The sequence below is a fragment of the Lycium barbarum genome, chromosome 7, assembly GCF_019175385.1.
Source record: "Lycium barbarum isolate Lr01 chromosome 7, ASM1917538v2, whole genome shotgun sequence".
In the NCBI taxonomy this organism is placed as follows: domain Eukaryota; kingdom Viridiplantae; phylum Streptophyta; class Magnoliopsida; order Solanales; family Solanaceae; genus Lycium; species Lycium barbarum.
Genome location: NC_083343.1, coordinates 8,166,057 through 8,175,602, shown reverse-complemented (window position 1 = coordinate 8,175,602; position 9,546 = coordinate 8,166,057). Strand labels below are relative to the sequence as shown.

General features: G+C 36.1%; 1 pseudogene; it reads right to left on the bottom strand.

Moving 5' to 3' along the window:
• The window catches only part of LOC132601231 (maturase K-like), an 11,302-nt pseudogene extending 2,013 nt beyond the window's left edge, over positions 1-9,289 (bottom strand).
• Positions 9,290-9,546: the final 257 nt, after the last annotated feature.

Below are 9,546 nucleotides of genomic sequence, written 5' to 3'. Positions count from 1 at the left end.
CCCCCGAGCCAAGTGGAGCATGCATGAAGTAGTCAGATGCTTCTTCTATTCTTTTCCCTGACGCAGCTGGGCCATCCTGGACTTGAACCAGAGACCTCGTCGGTGAAGTAAATCATCGCACCTACGGTCCAACCAATTGGGAGAGAATCAATAGATTCCTTTTCGGGAGCGATTCATCCTTCCCGAACGCAGCATACAACTCTCCGTTGTACTGCGCTCTCCAAGTGTGCTTGTTCCCCCCTTCTTCCTTACCCTGGCAAGTCTTTGTGAAATAACTCCGATGAGAAGAAAAAAGAAGGCGTTAAGAGACCCTCCAGGCCCAACCCCAGACACTCTAAGATCCTTTTTCAAACCTGCTCCCATTTCGAGTCAAGAAAAAAATGGCTCGAATGGTAATGGTTGTTATATCCCGTATTTTTGAACCTCGGAGCATCTGCTGGGGTGGGGCCCACATACCGAGATTTTTTTTGGAACATCTGAAAAGTCATATGAATCACATATGTAAAGTTAAACACAACTCATGAAGTACCTTTGGGCCAAATCAAAGTGGAAACCCTCCAAACGAATATTTTTAAGAAAACGTTTTCGGGTGACCTGACTTTGGGGGGCAAAAACTGTATTGTAAGTTTGGAATTTCGAAACTACCTTGAAATATAAGTTGTAGATAATTGAATTAGCTTTCCATCCATAGGTCGTGGGTTCCCAGGTGACGTCGGTACAAGGAGATATGAACGTTTTAAGGTCGAAAGGTCAGTGGGCTAGGCCCAACTCGGGACCAACCGAGTTGGCCCAAAAAAATGAAAAAAAAATTCAGGCCCAAGTGAGGAGCCATTCGGCCATGGTCCATAAAAAGGATCCAAGCCCATGGAATTAAGTCATGTGGTCAATGAATAAAAGACCACTTAATCATCCAAATTCCATAGAACTTTCAAGAGAAAGAATAGGAGGAAAAACAAGAGAAAAACAAGAACAAAAAGAGGGCATTTCGGGTTTGGCCATAGAAAAATCACCCCTCAAAATCTTGCCTCTAAAATTATTTTCTTGTTGAATTCCTACTAAATTAAGTGTCCTCTACAACTTGGTGTAATTGTTTTGGAAGAAGGAGCACTTATTTCTTCAAGTTGACAACTTGTTCAAGTGAAGAAGTTTGTAGAAAAAGGTAAGAATCAATTCCTTTTTCTTATGTTATGAAGGTTTGTTTATGTTGTGGTATGTGGAAATGAGTAGAAATTATGGAAATAAGGAAGTTTGCAAAGTGGGTATGTATATATATATATGTAGCCATGGGTGTATATATGTTGTATACATATATGAGTTGAATTTTATGTTGCATTCTAGTTGTGGTTATGATGGAAATTATATTGGGAATGAAAGTTGAATGAATTTTGGTTGAAGTTGGAATGTAGATGATTATGTCACTTTAGAATAATTTTGTGATATTATGGAAATGAAGTTGTTAAGATGTGAATTATGATTATGGTTGATGAATTTGGAAGTTGGAAACTTGTTATGAAGTTGTATGCCAAAGATTTGATGTTTTGCATAAGTTATGATTTTGGCGGAAGATTGTATATCATGTATATCGAGTGTATATCTTAAGGAAAACGATATGAAATGTTTCTAGAACTATATGGTGATGATCATGATGGTTGTTGAATATGTAATTATTGATCTTAGTTGAAAGTTGGGTTGAATTGAAGATTATGTCAACTTGTGAGAAAAATGACTAGTTGAAGGATATTTGTGTTTTTAATGTTCATTGTTGATATTGTTGTTGTCGTTTGGGTTGTTGTTGATGATTTATAGCCGAGTTGAATTCTCGGGGTGTCATATGTATAGGGGAAGTGCTGCCGAAATTTCGGTAGCCAAATATGCTTAAAGTTGAAATAATGGCATTAATAATTCACAATTGGTAAACTTGACCAATTGCAGTTTTTCGACGAAACGGGAAGTGAGTTTGGAAAGGCTTAAGGAGCGCGAAAGGTATGTAAAACAACCCCAATTCTTCCCTTGGCATGCCCCTAGTGTGTTAGGGTCGGATCCGGGCCTCGAAGGACCTCTTGGCCCTCGGAATCCGCAAGACAAAATTTCAGTTTTTCCTTCAGTAGAATTGAACCATTTTGATACGCTTTTTCTGAAATTATGCAATTTTGCTCTAAATTATTCAGAAAGTCATAGAATGTTTGTATAACCTTTTTAGGTGATACTATATGCTTAGAGGGCACAATTTGAGCCCGCCGCCTTGTTTGTCCCAAGGCGGGCCCGCTATTTACGGTTTTGCCCCTAATGTGTTAAAGCTTCCTTTTTAAGCGATTTTTGAAAGAAATGTTTTAATTACCCTACTAATCGCTTAACGAATATTATTTTAAATATTCTGTTAAATATTATAAATTATTTTTACACTCGGAATGACTTCGGGAAAGTTATACTTCTGTAATTTATTATGATATCCGAAATACATTTATTATGATTCCGTCCGACCCCATTGGATTTGTTTGTCGTTGATACGCTTCATCGAGTCTTTGAAAACATTTATTATATTTTTAAATTGCATTAGTCTCTCACTACTCCATTCGTGGATGTCCCAATGTTTCCCACACTGAGCCCGGGCCAGGATATGTTGTCAAGCGTAATTCTCTGCATTGTTCGCCGCGCCCCGATGTGAGGGGGCAGGTATACGCGTACATGGGTTTGTGGAGTATGATGTGCCATGTCCGCCTATTCTGATCTGATCTGTTATGGCCATTCTGATATGACATTTTATGATACGGGGCCACGCCCCCTTTTCTGATTCCTCTGTATTGTGGCTCAACTGGTGAGAGTCGTCTCCTTTGGGAGAACAAAAGGCCTGAGGTCACGGGTTCGAAGCTCTACAGGGCGCAGCGAACTGGTGTGATTTCACTGCTACAATACCTGAGTATGTCAAGCATGCATGTCATGGAGGGGGCCCGCAAGGGGTCTACTCACCGGTCCTGGGCGACCCAGGCGGTGGGGTCCTCACAGAAGGTGAAGAAGGGTTTTGGTGAAAAAGGAGGAATTCTACTCCAAGCTTGTTCCACTATCATTTGAGGTAAATTTCATGACTTTCCCATATTATTTAAGGTATTGGAAAGCTAGTATACTTGAATTGTAGAAAAGCATGGGAAGTGGGTCTTGAATGGATGAGATTATATGAAAATCATGAAAATGGATATGTTGAGATTACAAACACGTTATAAATGATATTTAGACCACGAAATAAGTATTAGATATGCGAAAACGCGATGATGAGCCATAATCATAAATATGAAGAAATTGGAGAAAATGTTAGATTTTGCCAAATGTAGATGAATGAAGATTATTGATATCATATTGTGAGTAGTATTGTGAGTGTTGGGAGTTGAAATATGACATGGGAAAAGTAGTAGAAACAAAGGAAATGCTGCCCAATTTTCCCTAAAAATAGCAGTCCGTTCTTATAATTGCTTACCTAACGACGGCATGAATTCTCTTGAAGGTATACATGAGTGCATCATAGGGGAAGTAAGCAAGCGATAAGAATAGTAAATGTAAAAGGTATGTGAGGCTAGTCCTTTCTTTCTATGGCATGAATCCGATGGTATGATTCTCCTTTCTCTACATGAATTCTCTATATATATACCACAGAAAGTCAAGAGTTTATGATCATGAATAGCTATAAGAGATAAGAGATATGTTATGAGTACAATGATGATAAGCTTGAGTCTAAAGACTCTAGAGTTCATGTTATGACATTCCTATAACGCTAATGATGTCGTATGTTGTATACACTCACCTCATACATTGTTTCCTCCGAGGTGAAAGAGAATACCATTAAGTTAAGTATGTCATGTATTGTATACACTCACCTTATGTATTGTCCCTTCAAGGTGAGGCAGAACACTATTAAGTTACAGATGTCTGTTATGGCATACACTCACCTTATACACTACTTCCTTCATGGTGAGGCAGGATACGTATAGATGTCCATAATATAGTCGGAGGTTACCGACCTTACGTCACTCCGATAGAAACATAAATTTCCTTGGGCTCTCATGCATGCTACGTATATTATGTGTGCATATGATATGTATATGTACATGGGGGACATGGGGAAAGGTGAGGCGCTATAGACGCATAGCCACCTGATCAGCTGGTATCTTATGATATCATCACGGACGCGGGATGCCCGGACGCGGGATATATGGGTGATGGATCGGGCCGTACGTTCCTCGGCACTAATATACTATATTATTTATGGATCGGGTCGTACGTTCCACGACAATATATTTATATATGATGATATATGGATCGGGCCGTTCGTTCCGCGGCAATATATTTATATATATGATGATGTATGGACCGGGCTGCACGTTCCGCAGCAATATATGATATGATGATGGATATGAAGTAAGTCAGCATGTGCTATTCCTTTTATAAGTGACAGTCATATACAGTTGCTCCTTATTGATTCTTCTTTTATCTCATTGACGTATTTTCATTGTTATGCCTTACATACTCAGTACAATATTCGTACTGACGTCTGTTTTCTTTGGACGCTGTGTTCATGCCCACAGGTAGACAGGGAGATGACGCAGACCTATAGGAGCTATCAGCAGATTTTCAGGAGCACTCCATTATTTCGGAGGTGCTAATCGGGTTATACTTTTGTGTATATATATATGTATATGTATTTTGGGCATGGCGAGGTCTTATCCCGTCCATATGTCTAGCACTCCAGTAGAGGCTCGTAGATGCGCAGTGTGGGTTAGATGGTCTCACGAAATGCTATTTAGTATAAATGTTATTTTGATGGCCAAGAGGCATATGTATATATATATATATATATATATATATATATATATATGTTTTATATGGAATATGACTTTCTCACGATTTGAGTATAAAAGTGATAAAAGAGTATTAAATGAGTATGATGAGACATAGAACGATTGGTGCTCGGTGGTTAGCCCCGAGTACCTGTCGCGGCCCCTAGTTGGGTCGTGACAGACGCGATGGAAGTTTTGGTTTGGAGATGCAGATTCAGGGGAAAAAGTGCTTGGTAATTATTCGCATGCTTGGTGGTTCACTCTCTCTTACTGCACAAGGCATTTCTCTATCTCTCTCAATCTCTTCATAATCAGTTACTATTTCACATTACTAAGTTAGCGCTGAAATATCGACTTAACTTTTTCTTATTGAAGACTTCTGTTGTTTCTGAGTCTTTGAATGCTTTGAAAAATAGAGTGTAATGAAATCTTCAGTTCTTTTTTGTTTGAAAACAACGCAAACCAACACTTTCTGGAAACTCAGTTGTAAGCAGGGGCAGACCCACATATAGATTTCAGGTGCTCGAGCCCCCATTGAGCCCGACGGAAACTTTGTGTATGTATATAGAAAATATTGGAAATTGGATATATTGCAATCGTGCGCACCCACTGACCAAAAAGTCTGATGGGTGCTTTGGTTCTGAAGTTAAAGTTTGAGCACGCTGGTGCCCTCTAGCGAGGGTTCGAAACCATGCTGCAACGTTTTTTAAATAGAACAAAGGCAAATGATCTTTCTTTTTAATGGAAATAACGCAAACTGAAACTTCTTCTTTTATGTTTATAACAACGTTGACTCTTCTTTTTATACCTTTTTCACACTTATTGCTTCTTTATTATTTTTTTTTTCACTTTTCCTATTTTATATTTCATTCACTAACTAAATCATAAAAACATTAGTAGGTTTCTAGAAAGAAAACACCAAAGAACCCCTTCTTGGCTTCTCTAGCTTCTTGGTCGATCGCAGAACGATAATTGAAAAAAACAAATAACGTAATAAGATTAGTATTTTGATAAGTAAGATATTCACTTATTTTTCTGAAAATATTTTTATTCGTACCGAGCACACACTAAAGCTAGAGATTTTGGGTATAAGTACAACATGCTAGAAGTCTTCTTTTGGTAAGGATATATTAATCGTAGGTTTCTTATTAACTTTCATTGTTGAGTTCGGATGCACTTATACTACATGATTGGTAGCAACTAGAGGAAGTGAGCACCCACGACTATAAAATCCTAGATCCGCCATTGGTTGTAAGAAAAATTCAAACAACACCATAAAGTTTTTTTTTTCCCATTCAAATTTACTTATTCTGTCTGTGTCTATAACAGTGGCGGGTTTGGAGTACATGATGAAATCATACTTATCTCTATCAAGCCAAATATTGTTGTTTACAAATTAACAATTCCAACATGAAAACTATTCCGATACTCCTTACAAGCTCTCACAGTGTATGTAAAACTTGATGATGAATGGATACTAATTAACTATATTTTTGTGCTAATGGCTGTGACTAAGGATTTCAATACATACATTAGTAGAAAGAGAGAGGGAGGAGATGTACTGGGAAACATGCATCTTATAGCGGCAAGTATATACAGAATCATTTTCCTCCTTTGTTCTCGACCAATTGATGATTATTCAACCCATTTTATGCATTTTAAAGTGCTGAGATTTTTAATTAATCAGCCCATATTATTATTTTCCCAATTTACCAGTACAAGGGCTCTATTACCAACTCAGGATAGGTAATAGTGTAAATTATTCTTGCGTGTGATTATGTAGTTTAATTTTTGCTGTGCCTCTTGTGTGTTTTGGTAATCCTGTTCTCCTTTCTTTATTCTTTGCCAAGAGATGCAAAAGTCCTTTAAGTCATCTGTCTTTTATGCTATGACTGAAATTCTTTTGGTCAGATCATGATAATTTGACAACTTAGGAGATGGCTACAGATTTGGTATTATTTTCCTTTTGATTTTTTCATCTAATAGGCATTCTTGTGTTATTTTCAAAACAACACTACAGAGAGATTTCCTTATGAATCTTTCAAACTTTTTGTTGCAATTTCCCTCTCAAAACTTTGTTATTGTCAGGTTGCAATTTCCCTCTCAGAATGATTTCCTTACGAATCTTTCAAACTTTGTTGGACTCATAAAATATGAGATCATTTTTAATTACAAGTTGTGTTGCCCACATTGGTTTGTCATTACGTTAGAACTACACATAAATGTTTTGCCTTGAAATGGGGCTTCTTCAAATTGTGAGGTTTCTTGATCCTTTTTAGTTTCATTTTTGCATATTCTCTTCTGCCTGTCAAATAATTTTTTAAATTGATGTGGATTATCAGGATAACATGTTTCTCTAACTATACAAAATTGTGAGTTTTCAAGATTCTTTTCAACTTCAATTTTGCATCTGCTCCTTTGCCTACCCAGCAATACATTTAAAATGTTGGAGTTGCTTTGGATTACCAGGATAAAACTCAAAAGTACTTTTCTGTTTTGTTTAAAAATCAAGAAATTAGGTGGAGTTAGATGCTATATGTTTTGTGATGAAAGTTAAAGTCACTTGAAAAAAGTGATTTTTTCCCCGGAATAGTTCACCTTTGAAAATGAGAAAGTATCTCTCACGGAGCCACATTCAAGATATCTACTTCTATTCTAGAATCTCTTTATCCTACTCCTATCTTTTTTCCCGTTTTTAATCGATAATATTCGGAATGTGATAAGACGTAAAGAAATAGGAATATATAAAGGATATTGTCTCGTAGTATTGAAATTAGTTCAGTTCCGCCTTCATTTCCATATCTAATGCATTTTCATTGGAGGAGGTATGGTCTTAGCTACTGAAAGATAATGGTAGCTTTTATATTTGATCTAAACACACTTGATTCATAGAGAAAAAAATTGAACCTTAATTTGTCATATTTAGAGGTGAGTGTAGATAGAAGAGTTCATTATAAATAGTTTTGACAGGCAAATAATTTTGACTTGGATTGACACCATTGATTTTAAATATTTCTCCAATGTACAAAAGCTTTAAATTCAACATTTTTTCCTAGATTGGAACCAAGGAAAAAACTCAATTAATATTATACTTAGTCAATTGTGTTTTATTTCTGCTTTATTATTTTTTGAGTGGAAGTTTGATCTGTTAGAGGTCAGATTTGTAAAATCTGATATGAACATAATTTCCTTAATCGGTTTCAGTGAACTTAGTTTGTGATGAATGGTTACAAGAATTGGAATCGACTAAGAACGCTACTTGTATAGAACCTTACACTGTGATTTTGCTTTTTAGGAGCTATTTTGGCCACTGCGAAAGTTGAACCAAACCTCCATTATTGCTCTCTTGTATGTATCTAAACTATTAATAAGATTTGCTTTATAGGCCGTGGAGGGTGCAAACGTGCTGTGGTGCCTGCGAATTATTGCGGTAGATATTGACAGCAAAAAATACTATTTGTATAAAAAGTAATAACTCGCGAGTTATTACTTTTCGCGAGTTATTTTCCTAATTTTGTTTCTAATTTATTAGTCACACTCGGTAAACATTTGATCACTTAATTTTTCATTCTTCGCTTCTTCTTCTTCTTCTTCTTCTTCTTCTTCTTCTTCTTCTTATGTTGCAGACAATTGGCTGTTGTTGGTATTGGTGCTAGGGCTTCTTTTTGGACAAATACTAAGATAAGCATTTGCAGAATTAATTAAAAATTGATAAATATTTATATTTATATTTTGGCTTCAAATTTATATTTGAATTAAATATTTTCAGAATGTCTATAGATAAATTCCAACTATTTTTACATATATTTTATAACAATTGATCTGGGATACACGTGCAACGCACGTATCCAGATACTAGTATATATATATATGCATGTATACTGGATATTCAAATATTTCAAATCAGTAGGAGTACCTGAATCACATTTCCTTTGGAGTCTCAAAGTTCTAATAACAAAGTACAAATGTGCAAAAGGAGCATTGATAGAATTGTGCTATAGAGACCGTTCCAATTTAAAATTCATTTTTCAAATTTGCATTTGAACAATACAAACGAGCTCTTTCAAAAATGCCATCCTTTCTGCCACACTATTTTGTTCTCGGAGTCATTTTCACAATGCAATGCCGAATAATTCGTTCATTCTTACATAACTCATGCCGAACATTTACCTGTTTTCTTCTCAATCCAAACCTTCCATTGTTTGAATGATAGGAGAGCATCCCTTTTATATTTTAGAAAGTAAATTTGATAACTCATCAATGTAAGTCAATATGTATGTGGTTCCACCCTTTGATGGGGTATGATATGGTCCCCAAAGATCTAAATAAATGTAATCTGAAGTTCATTCTGTTATATGTGTTGTTAGATTCAAAGATACCTCTTCTCCGCTTCCCAATGACAGATTGTTCATCAAATTTCCATCTTCATTAGCATTTTCATTTTCAGGTTTAATAATGGACATTTTTGCGGCAATTATTGCAATACAAAATTTATGTAATGAATATAGATCATAATTTAAGCTTTCTACTGTTTGAATCTCTTCTTTCTGACGTGTCCCCAACTGGCAAGCTTTCCGTTTGATTTCCTCAGTTATATATTTATCTATCTTTCTAGTCTTTTGATATCATGATAAATTTAATTTCTTTTTAACTGATAGTTTCATTTCCATCATAGTATGTTAAAAGGACTTAAACGATTGGGGCAGGCAACATATCAGTG